Source organism: Chelonia mydas, chromosome 27 (genome assembly GCF_015237465.2).
Source record: "Chelonia mydas isolate rCheMyd1 chromosome 27, rCheMyd1.pri.v2, whole genome shotgun sequence".
Lineage (NCBI taxonomy): Eukaryota > Metazoa > Chordata > Testudines > Cheloniidae > Chelonia > Chelonia mydas.
In genome coordinates this window covers 1,846,973-1,858,808 of record NC_057860.1, presented here as the reverse complement: position 1 = coordinate 1,858,808, position 11,836 = coordinate 1,846,973, and positions in this window count along the sequence as shown.

Below are 11,836 nucleotides of genomic sequence, written 5' to 3'. Positions count from 1 at the left end.
TCTCCAGAGCTACACAGCTTAGATGCATTTGCTCAGGGACTGGATTTTCTGGCATATCTGAGCAGTGCTGAGCACACAGATGGTGCCCAGTGAATAATACAAATCATGACAATAATCGTCGACTTTATGAACTCTGTGGATGCAGTTTCTGTTCTTTGTTCTGGAATTGACCTGAATACAGCTGAAACCTAAGAATTTGAGGCATAAACACATTGGATGCTTATAAGACACTTTCTCGTTCCTTCCTTTCCTCAAACTCAGAACAAAAAAATGACGGAACAAAATGGTTTTCAGTTAAAATGTAAAATTGCCCAGCAGCAGCCACTGCTGTACAACCCAGCCCGGGGCAGAACCCCCACCCCTGGGGAGTCAAGTCAGCTCCTCTCATCTGACTCTCATTCTCCAGCCTTCCGAAGCTCTGCGCTGCTTTTCATGGGAGCCATGGCCTCCGTCCTGGGACCGTGGGCTGGAGTCTCTGAGAACTGGCCACCTTGGTTTTGCTCCCATCTGTCAGAGTCCTCTCTTTTTTTCTGCAGCATGCAGCGGAGAGAACGGCTGGTCCCCTGGATAGGGAGCTGGCCCTGAGAGACCTGGGTTCTACTCCCCCCACGGACTTCCAGCCTGACCCCCCAGCCAGTACTTTAAGGACAGAATTTCAAAGGTTTTTAGGCACCCAAAGATGCAGCTAGATCTCTAGTGGGGTTTACAAAGCACCAAACCTTCTAAGTGCATTTGAAAATCTCACTAGGTGCCAAGACACCTTTGAAAATCTGGCCTTTAGTCTGTGTGTGCCTCAGTGCCCCTCTGTACAATGGGGATAACAGCATTGCTCGGGGGGGAGGAGCTGGGAGGAGAAATAGGTTAGACCTTGCGAGGTGCAGCCTTAGATACTATGGTGATGGGGCCACATAAGTATCACAGGTAGAGTGGAAACGTCTCTATATGCTGCTAGCCCTGCCCTGGGTCTGACCCTTTCTTTCCACCTATGCCCCCAAATCCCCCCCTTTTCTGAATGTAAAAACAACCCCTCCTCCCTCTCCCCCTCCACAGAGGGATTCCTCTTGTACACCCTAAACTTCCATACCCTTCATTTAATCACCAGCCCTTTCTTATCTTAATCACCCTGCCTCTGTTTGTAAACAAAACCCTGCCCCACCCCCGCCCCAGGGGCACCTCTCCTCTGCAGAACTTAGGGCTTGGCTACACTTGCAGATGTAGAGCGCTGTGAGTTAAACCCGCCTTGGGAGAGCGCAGCAGGGAAGCGCTGCAGTGTGTCCACACGGACGGGAACAAGTGCGCTGGCGTGGCCACACTTGCGGCACTTTCAGCGGCATCGGGAGCGGTGCATTGTGGGCAGCTATCCCCCGGAGCACCTCTTCCCAGGCTGGCGCTGTGGCTTGTGGGAAGGGGGCAGGGGGTGCAGGGCATTCTGGGTCCTGTCCCAACGCCCCGTGATGCATCGGTTCGCATCCCAGCAATCCCTGGGCTTCCGTCCACATTTGGCGCCATCTGTCAACGTTTTTGTACTGCGCGCACTGTCTTCCCTTTCGGTCTGCGGGAACGGAGCCCGAACGGCGGAGGAGTCTGCTGACGAGTCTCGCCAGCACGTCACGTTTGGCGGTCAAGTTACTCCTTACGATCCAAAGTGACCGTGAGGAGTCTGACGATGATATCAACTCGAGTAACGCATACGACATGAGTTTGCTTGTGGCATTCACGGACATGCTCCCCACCGTGGAACGCCACTGTTGGGCTCGGGAAAGAAGCACTGAGTGGTGGGATCACATCGTCAGGCACGTCTGGGATGATGAGCAGTGGCTGCAGAACTTTCGGACGAGAAGCCACTTTCATGGGGCAGTGTGAGGAGCTCGTCCCCACCCTGCGGTGCAAGGACACGAGATTGAGAGCTGCCCTGCCGGTGGAGAAGCGGGTGGCTGTTGCAATCTGGAAGCTGCCAACTCCAGACAGCTACCGATCAGTCACTAACCAGTTTGGAGTGGGGAAGTCGACCGTTGGAATCGTGTTGATGCAAGTTTGCAGGGCCATTAATCGCATCCTGCTCAGAAGAACCATGATTCTGGGTAATGTGCATGACATTGTGGATGGCTTTGCACAAATGGGCTTCTCTAACTACAGAGGGGCGATAGATGGCACGCATATTCCAATTCCGGCACCAGCCCACCTAGCCTCCGAGTACGTTAATCGGAAGGGGTATTTCTCTATGGTCTCCAGGCGCTTGTGGATCACCGTGGGCGTTTCATTGACACTAACGCAGGCTGGCCTGGAAAGGTGCATGACGCACGCATCTTTCGGAACACTGGCCTGTTCAGGAAGCTGCAAGACGGGACTTTCTTCCCAGACCAGAAGATCACCGTAGGGGAAGTCGAAATGCCCATTGTGATCCTTGGAGACCCCACTCACCCTTTAATGCCGTGGCTCATGAAACCCTACACAGGGAGCCTTGACAGCAGCAAGGAGCGGTTCAACAACAGGCTGAGCCAGTGCAGAATGACTGTGGAGTGTGCTTTTGGCTGTTTAAAGGGCCACTGGTGCTCCCTGTATGGGAAGCTGGACCTGGCCGATGACAGCATCCCCTTGGCTATATCCGTGTGCTGTACCCTCCATAACATTTGTGAAGGGAAAGGTGAAAGCTTCACTCAGGCATGGAACTTGGAGGTTCAACACCTGGAGGCTGAATGTGAACAGCCAGAGAGCAGGGCTATTCGAGGGGCCCAGGGCGGGGCTGCAAGGATTAGGGATGCCTCGAGGGAGCAATTTGAGGCTGAAAGCCACCAGTAATGTCTGGTGCCCTGCACAGGAGTGAAGTGCAGTGGTTCCAATGTTAGTAGGAATCTGTGTTTGCTACGCTGACTTGTGGTGCCTGTTTCTTTCCTGGGCTAAGGTATCTTTTACTTTATGCAATAATAAAGTATGTTTTCAAAGCCAAAAAATCCATTTATTGAAAAGAAAATCCATTTATTGAAAAGAAACACAACCGCTTGGGAAACAGAAAGGGCAAGGGGATGGGGTGGGGAATGGTTCAATCACAGATTTGTGTATGTCCTGTTCTCATACTCAGCCTTCCTGCCTGGAGCGCCGTGCAACGAGTGCTGCACTTCGGGCTGGCTCTACCGCCTGGTGACGGGGGTTGAGTGCAGTGGGCAGTTTGCAGGGCTGGGTGGTGAAGCTCCAGGTGTTGGAGGCAGCTGGTGGCGGTAAGAACCGAGATGTTGGGGAAAGTGGGTTGGAGGTGACTTGGGGGCACAAGGGAAAGAGTTTTGGGACAAGGGCGGTGGGGGTGGGGGGGTCGGTGCTCCGCCTGCATGGCTACGAGCGCCTGGATCGAGTCCGCTTGGTGCTCCATTATGCTTATCAGCCGATCCGTGCTTCGCTGCCGGAGCACCGCGCTTTTGTGCCGGCGCGCCGCATTCTGCTGGCGGATCCTCCTTTCACGGTCCCGCGACTCCGGGACTTTTCAATTTTCATGACTTGAATGCTGCATTACTTCAAGCAACATGTCTTCCTTGCTTCTACGTGGCCTCTTTCTGATTCTTTGGACTCTTTCGGCCGGTGATAACACGGAGGGCTGAGATCTCAAGGTTGCATCTGTAAAGGCAAAAGGCAACACTTGACAGCAGCATTGTTCACACCAGACAGAGCAATGATTCCCCCGTACTTAAGGGCAAGCACAGTCTACACAATAGCATAATTTGCCCATCCCAAAGCGAGGGCACGTAACCCACGGGAGCCCCCAAATGGTGAGTAAGCACAGGGGCAAGGGGGACTGATTGTTTCACGGCTGTACCGTCCTCTGGGTTTCTGTGGCTTGGGGAGAGCCCCTACACCGAACACGGTCCCCATATTTTCCACAGGAGTCCGTCCTGGAAGAGATCTCGCTGCTGAGGGTGACCTGGGAAGCAAGGGAGGGTTTTCTACTGCAATGCGGCTTCCGCCCGGGCCCATCTGCAGCTTGCCTGTGTGCAGCAATGGTCCCCCTGCCCCTCCCGGCACGGTGGCGTGGACAAGTTAGACTGACTGGGACAGGACCACAGTGGCTCTCCCGAGAAACCTGCACAAGTGCATTGCCCAAGTGCTGGCTGAGACCTTTGAGGAGATCACTGAGGCCGATTACCGCGATGTGAGAGAGCACGTCAACGCCCTATTCCGCATCTAGGCATGCATGCGGCCCGAACCCTCCTCGCCCCAAGAGCCCGCACCGAATAATTTCCTTCCCAAAATAAAAGCCGCTTACCAGGAACCTCCTCTGGTGTTTGTCCTTCCCCAAGCACCGGCCGCCGCAACTGGCTACCCTCTTCCGGGCTTGAGAACAGCTCCTGGCTGCATGCATCTAGGGATGCTGGGGTGTCTTCCTCCGCCTCAGCACCCTCGCTCCCGCTTTGCTGCTCCTCCTCCTCCTCCTGCCTTGTTGAACTGGGCTCTGAAGTGTCCAGGGTGGTCCCCGGAGTGGAAGTGGGGTCGGCCTCAAGTATCGCGTCCAGCTCTTTGTAGAAACGGCAGGTCGCGGGGCAGCACCGGAGCGGCTGTTTGCCTCGCGGGCTTTGCGGTAGGCATTCCGCAGCTCCTTCACTTTAACCCTGCACTGCAGAGCGTCCCGGTCGTGGCCCCTTTCCAGCATGGCCCTTGACATCTGCTCAAAGTTATCGTAATTCCTACGGCTGGAGCGCAGCTGGGACTGGACAGCTTCCTCCCCCCAAACACTGATGAGGTCCAGCACCTCGCCGTGGCTCCATACTGGGGCTCGCCTGGCGCGTGGAGGCACGGTCACCTGGACAGATGCGCATAGAGCACTCCACGCCTGGCTGAGCAAACAGGAAGGGGATTTTCAAAATTCCCAGAGAATTTAAAGGGCTGACGGGTGGTCACCTGAGGCCAGGGCAGTAGAGTTCAAAGTGATGACCAGAGTGGCTAGCACAGGCACTGTGGGACACTTCTGGAGGCCGATCAGAGCGCACTGTAGGACCAGGGCGTCCACACTGGCGCAGCGGCGCTCCAGCGGGGGCGCACAAAACGCTATTCCACTCGCCGAGCTGGCGTGCGAGCAGCGCTGTAGCTGCGGAGTCAGAGCGCTCTACGTGCCTTGCCAGTGTGGACGGGGAGTGAGCTAGGGCACCCGGGGCTCCTTTAATGCGCTGTAACTCGCAAGTGGAGCCAAGCCCTTACATTTCACACTGATGCTGGGCTGTAGTTAAGGGCTCCACCTGGGGAGCTTGCACCCCCTGTATGAAACTCGGGGGCGGGGGGGCTCCTGCCCTCCCCTGCCCCCCCTAATTGGCACCCGTGAGCCACTGGCGAAGTGGCACCATGGGGCAGTGAATGGGAAGACTGCCTAAGGCTGCTGGTAAGGAAAGACTTTGGTACCCCAGAAGGGGGAAATGCACAGCGACCTGGCTGGAGGGCGGAGACCCGAAGAGGGAGCACCCTGAGGTGCAGAGAGAGCGCAAGTGAGGGGCAGGAGGCCATGCAGAAATCAGCAGAAGGGGGCCTCAGACCTCGAAAGAGCTGATTCCCCACAGTGGCCAGGAGGAAGTGAATGGACCCTGTGAGAGGTGCCTAATGTATGGCCCCAGAGTGACTGGTCCCGAAAGCTCAGGTCCTGCTACATACAGACACCCCAAGAATTACATGAAGGCCATTTGGGAACTGGGAACATGAAGGTCCTGGCCAGGAGTTGTGCAGGGAGCAGGGACTGACATTCAAATAGAGGGGTCCTTGTGGCACCTTAGAGACTAACAAATTATTTTGGCATAACCTTTTGTGGGCTAAAACCCACTTCATCAGATGCATGGAGTGGAAAATACAGTAGGAAGATAGATAGATACAGAGAGCATGAAAACATGAACATGAAAAGATGGGGGTTGCCTTACCAACTCTAACGAGACAAATCAATTACAGTGGGCTATTATCAGTTATTTGTTAGTCTCTAAGGTGCCACAAGGACTCCTCATTGTTTTTGCTGATACAGACTAACACGGCTGCCCCTCTGAAACCTGTCAAATAGAGGGAATGGCAAAGCGATCGCAGCACATACCTGAGCGTGCTCCTCTGCATCCTTCCGAGTGGCCAGCGGCCCCAGGGCAGCAAATTCACATAGACTATTGGAGCCGGACCACATGTGGGACAGATGCTCATTCTAGCTGGCCTGGAGTTTCCGGTACGACTTCAATGACTTCAGCACAGCCGGTGGAAGTGTTCAGATGTCCCATCAGCTCCTTCCCGTCCTGCACCAAATGGATCAGTGGAAAGATTTCATCAGATGTTCAAGCAAGTGATTCGTGACCCCAGGTGAAAGCAGCTCACAACACAAGATTGTGAATTTCCTATTGGCCCCTAGGTACGTAGCCTGTGCAACTACAAATCGGACACCAGCAATGCTGTTTGTGGGACATAATTGAAGGTCTTACTTGGAGCTGTTAAAGCCTGATCTAAAAACCAGGCCACACACGGTCCGACCCAGCTGTGCAGTTTTCACAGGGGAGAAAAGATCTCGGTAGGAAGTGACTGAGACAATTCACGGAAACACGGACACATCACAGACAGGTCCTGAGTGGGCGCAGCACCAAGACCATGCAGAAGACTCCATGGCTTACCCCAGCTTTTGAGCAGACGTTCAGCAGGACGTTCCAAACTGTGGAAAATACCCAGGTGACAGCACAGCCCCAGACAGTCATTGGTGATAGCAGCAGTGAGCCTCAAGGCCCTGCTTCTGCTACAAGTCACTTGCCACGACGGAGCAGGGAGATGCTGTGGAGACCTGCTCCGGATTCTGTAGTAACGGCCACCAGTCCCCCGCCTCTCAGACTGAACCTGGAGCACCTGTGTATTTCATTGGAGCCATTCTGATAGTGATATGTTCCTAACTGGTTTTTATGTCTGTAGCACTGCCTGAGCACCCCTCCCGGCCAGAGGTCTCCTTGCAGCACCCACCCTCTGGGTGCCCTCTTGAGGGCCCCTAAGGAGCTCTACACAGTCTCTCTTATGAATAGTCTTACCTTCCAGCTGATGAGGTTTGGTGGCTTAGTGGTTTAGGTGCATCCCCCAAAACCTGTGGCTTTGAGTCTCACTCGATCCTACATGGCGAGGCCACCCCCAGTTCACCCAGCTGCAAAATGGGGCTAGGGCATGCGTGGGGTTAGGGCAGTCAAAGGCAGTTGGCTGTGATGCTGGCCCTGGTGCACCGCTGGCTATGAACCTGTGTCAGTGCAATGAGCCACTGGCTCGGGGAGCTTTGACACTCCTCTTGGGGCAGGTTTAACGACCACAGACTGTTCCACGTGGCCCTGGCTCAAAAGTGCCATTCACCATTGCAGCCCCAGGCAGTGCTCGCACTCACTCCTCTCTGGCTCCTTGGGCTGCCCTTATGGAGCTCTGCTCCTGCCAGCATCTGTTCTCCCCAGGGGCACCACTCCTCGCCCTTCTAGCTGGAGCTCTAGCTTCCCGGAACCGGGTCTTCTGGCCCCCTCTACTCTTAAAGGGACACATACCCCCTTACAATGTCCCTTGAGGGGAAGGATGGTGTAGCGTATCGAAATAGGGTAGCATCACTTTAAATAATCTTCTCTTGCAGAAGCCAACAGATCCTAAGGAGCAGCAATGCACCTCTGTAGCCAGGCCTTGTGTGTCTGCATGTAGTTAGCAAACCTGGCTGTGTCCCTGGGGTCTCCGCATACTCCTGTGCTGGTGGAGAGCAGAGACCCAGCGCTCCTACTCAGGCCTTTCAAACCTTCCCACCCTGGGGCTTCCATCCTCTACGTTTCAGGCTAGGGATGCTGGGGCCTGGGCACACACTGCTCTACTGTAGCTAGTGGACGTAACCCTCGTTCCCGCTCTGCAGGCTTGGATTTACAGAGCCAAAATGGAGGGCCCGATTCAGGCCAGTTCTTCCAGTGCTCAGCAGCAGGATCTCTGGAGATCTGGCCCTTTGCCACAACTGCGTCTCCCTGAAGCCAAAATATTAAATCATGGACACACAAGATTTAGACTGCACACTTCCTGGGGCAGGGCCTGTCTTTGTGTTCTGCGATTGTACAGGGCCTAGCCCAAGGGGGTCCCGGTGCATGACAGGGCACCTGGACACTACTGTCATAAAAATAACTAATAACAAGAATTAAGAAAGTGGATTAAAATCTGACAGTTTTGCTCATTGCATGAGAGGAACAGTGCTGGAGACTATAGATAAACACTCACTACGCCAGGGGTTCTCAAACTGGGGGTCGGCTGTAACGACGCTCGTTCTGGTGGACCCAACGGAGAGTGCCAATTCAGGATAAACTGCTCAAAGCAGGGCAGTTACAGCCCAAGGCTGGGGTTTCTATGCACACCAAGGCAAACCAAACCAGCCAAACAGAGAAGACTTTGGTCTCACCCCACTGGCTAACCACAAGTCACACAAGCAATTCCCTTAGACTCTCCAGTTTCCCAGGTTTCAGAGTAGCAGCCGTGTTAGTCTGTATCCGCAAAAAGAACAGGAGTATTTGTGGCACCTTAGAGACTAACCAATTTATTTGAGCATAAGCTTTCATGAGCTAGAGCTCACTTCATCGGATGCACACGAAAGCTTATGCTCAAATAAATTGGTTAGTCTCTAAGGTGCCACAAATACTCCTGTTCTTTTTCCAGTTTCCCAGTATCACCACCAGGGCCACTCGTTATAGGGATGAATGGTTATGAAAAGCAATACCCCAGTAAAAGAAAAAAGGTTCCCTCGATCCCAAAGGACCAAGCCCCAGACCCAGGTCAATATACAAGTTAGATCTTACACACAAATCAAGCTGTGGCCAATCCTTTAGAATCTAAAATCTAAAGGTTTATTCATAAAAAGAAAAAGATAGAGATGAGAGCTAGAATTGGTTAAATGGAAACAATGACACACAGTAATGGCAAAGTTCTTGGTTCAGGCTTGCAGCAGTGGTAGAATAAACTGCAGGTTCAAATCAAGTCTCTGGAGTAAATCCACAGCTGGGATGGGTCATTCAGTCCTTGGTTCAAAGCTTCAGGGTAGCAAAGTCCCTCCAGAGGCACGAAACAGGATTGAAGACCAGATGGAGGAGCTGCCGCAGCTCTTTATAGTCTCTTGCCATGTGGTCTCTTTCTTTGTTCCAAAGACAAGCTGTCCATCACATGGCCTGGAAACACCTCAGAGTTCTGTCCATAGGCAGGTCCCTGCACACCTGGCTGAGTCGCAAGGCATGTCTGCCTTCTCCCAATGGGTCAGTTGTGCAGCTGATGGTCCTTAATGGGCCATCAAGCAGATTAGGCAGTGCTGAAACCAACTTGTCTGGGGTGTCACCCAGAAGCATAGCACAAGTTTGAACTACAGACAGTATAGAGCCAATACTTATAACTTTAAATACAACAAGGATACACACATATAGACAGCATAATCATAACCAGCAAACCATAACCTTGTCTTAGACACCTTACTTGACCCCCTTTATACAAGATTTGGTGCCACTACAGGACCTTGGTTGCAACCATGTTCTATATGGTCCCAGTTCAAGTCAATAACATCACCTTGAGTTCTAGCCCACAAAAGCTTATGCCCAAACAAATTTGTTAGTCTCTAAGGTGCCGCAAGGACTCCTCATTGTTTTTGCTGATACAGACTAACACGGCTGCCCCTCTGAAACCTTTCCAATTATATCTCACAAGACCAATCTTGCATAACACATCTTAGTTATGCCATATTCATATCATAACAAGATCTCTATGAAGAATATGGGGTGTAGTGTCACAGGCGAAGTTCATTAGTGTGCACTGTACAGGTCTCTGTGCAGCGCAAGACAATACAGTCTGGGGTTTGCACCCAGAGGGGTGTGCACTTGAGTGCTGGGATTTCCCCAGCTGTATGGACTTCAGAGCTGGTGTGGTTCTGCAGCTGGGTGTGTCCCTGCCTGTGTGTCCTGGAGGAGGCTTGAGGGTCTGGCTCAGCAGGACAGCGTAAGGGAGCCAGGCAGGTGGAACAGGCGGACTCAGTGCTACCCCAGTACATCAGGTGGCATCCCAGAGTGGGGATAACCTGCCACACTCTCCCCCAGGGCATTAGCCCTCGGGACACTGCTTGGGGCACATCAGTATCACTCCCCATTCCGCAGAAGGGGCAAGTGAGGCACAGCAAGTGGAAGAGACTCGCCCTCAGCCACCCAGCTGGTCTGTGACAGAACCGGGAATGGAACCCAGGAGCCCAATCCATTGCTACCCTGCACTTTTTGTCATCATTTACGCCAGTGTAAAGTGGTTATCAAACACCACCAGAGTCAGGCATGGGGACAGTTTGCCTGCACTGTGCACTGGTGTGAATGACTGCGTGAGGCGCAGGGCGATGGAGGGTCCAGCCTGGTGCCCAGCCCTGTGCTTTAACTGCAAGATCATTTAATATGCTCTGACAATTGGCCCGGAAGCCTGGGTCACTGCCCCCTTCTTCACAACAGGCCCTGGGATCTGCATTTTACATCTCATCTCAAAGCCAGCACCCCCAGACGACCCTGGGCTGCAGCAGGGGAAGACCCTGGGCAGCACCCCAAGAGACCCATGCAGGGTGAGCTGCCACCCATCCTGATAGTTCTAGGACTGCTGTGCCTTTTGGAGGGGCGACATGGTGGCACCGTTTGGTAATGGTGCATTGCGACGGGCTGGCATTTGACCTGACAATGCACTTAGATGCTGTTTTAGCAGGTGCTGTGGAAAAGCAAACCATGCCCTGGTGCAGGCAGAGGAAGTGAAAGTTCTGCCCAGGTGTGAATTCTTGGATTCTCACTCTGATGATGCGGCTAAGGCCTTGGTCACAGGAGGCCTCCTTGGGATAGGGGCTATCTCCCTAAGGGCATTTCAGACCAGCTGCTCACTCTGCCTCTAACCCACAGGAGCCAACACGCAGGAGACAGTGCCCGGACTCAGAATCATAGAATATCAGGGTTGGAAGAGCCCTCAGGAGGTCATCTAGTCCAACCCCCTGCTCAAAGCAGGACCAATCCCCAATTTTTGCCCCCGATCCCTAAATGACCCCCTCAAGGATTGGACTCACAACCCTGGGTTTAGCAGGCCAGTGCTCAAACCACTGAGCTATCCCTCCCCCCACACAGGGAGATGCTACTCTTTTGGTTCAGTCCATGCTAGTAAATAGCAGCCAGGCGGGGAGAGCTCCCCTTCCCACACACATTTCCTCAGGTCCAAGATTCCTTCCCCAGTTAGGGCTTCACCTTTGAGACCTGTCAAAGAGCCAGAACCTCAAATTACAGCCTCAGAACGTAACCCCCTGAGACCACAGCACAGCCTATGGTCACTCACTGTTGGGACTCCATTCTCCCACGGCCTGCTCCGTCACTGCCGCAGCCGTTCACTGTGTTCAGTCTGACCCAGATTGTAAACTTCCTGTGCCAGGGACCTGTCCTTTGTCTGTGAAGTGACAGGATCACCTCCCGCACTCTGCAATCCCTCCTTTGGCCTTGTCCACACTGGCTGTATAGTGCATCCTTACCTCTGCCCTGCGCTGCTGCTTAGGCACCAGACATTAGTGTACTAATATAGACTATCAGAGTTGGAAGGGACCTCAGGAGGTCATCGAGTCCAACCCCCTGCTCAAAGTAGGACCAATCCCCAACTAAATCCTCCCAGCCAGGGCTTTGTCAAGCTGGGCCTTAAAAACCTCTAAGGAAGGAGATTCCACCATCTCCCTAGGTAACCCATTCCAGTGCTTCACCACCCTCCTAGTGAAATAGTGTTTCCTAATATCCAGCCTAGACCTCCCCCACTGCTACATGAGACCATTACTCCTCGTTCTGTCATCTGCCACCACTGAGAACAGCCGAGCTCCATCCCC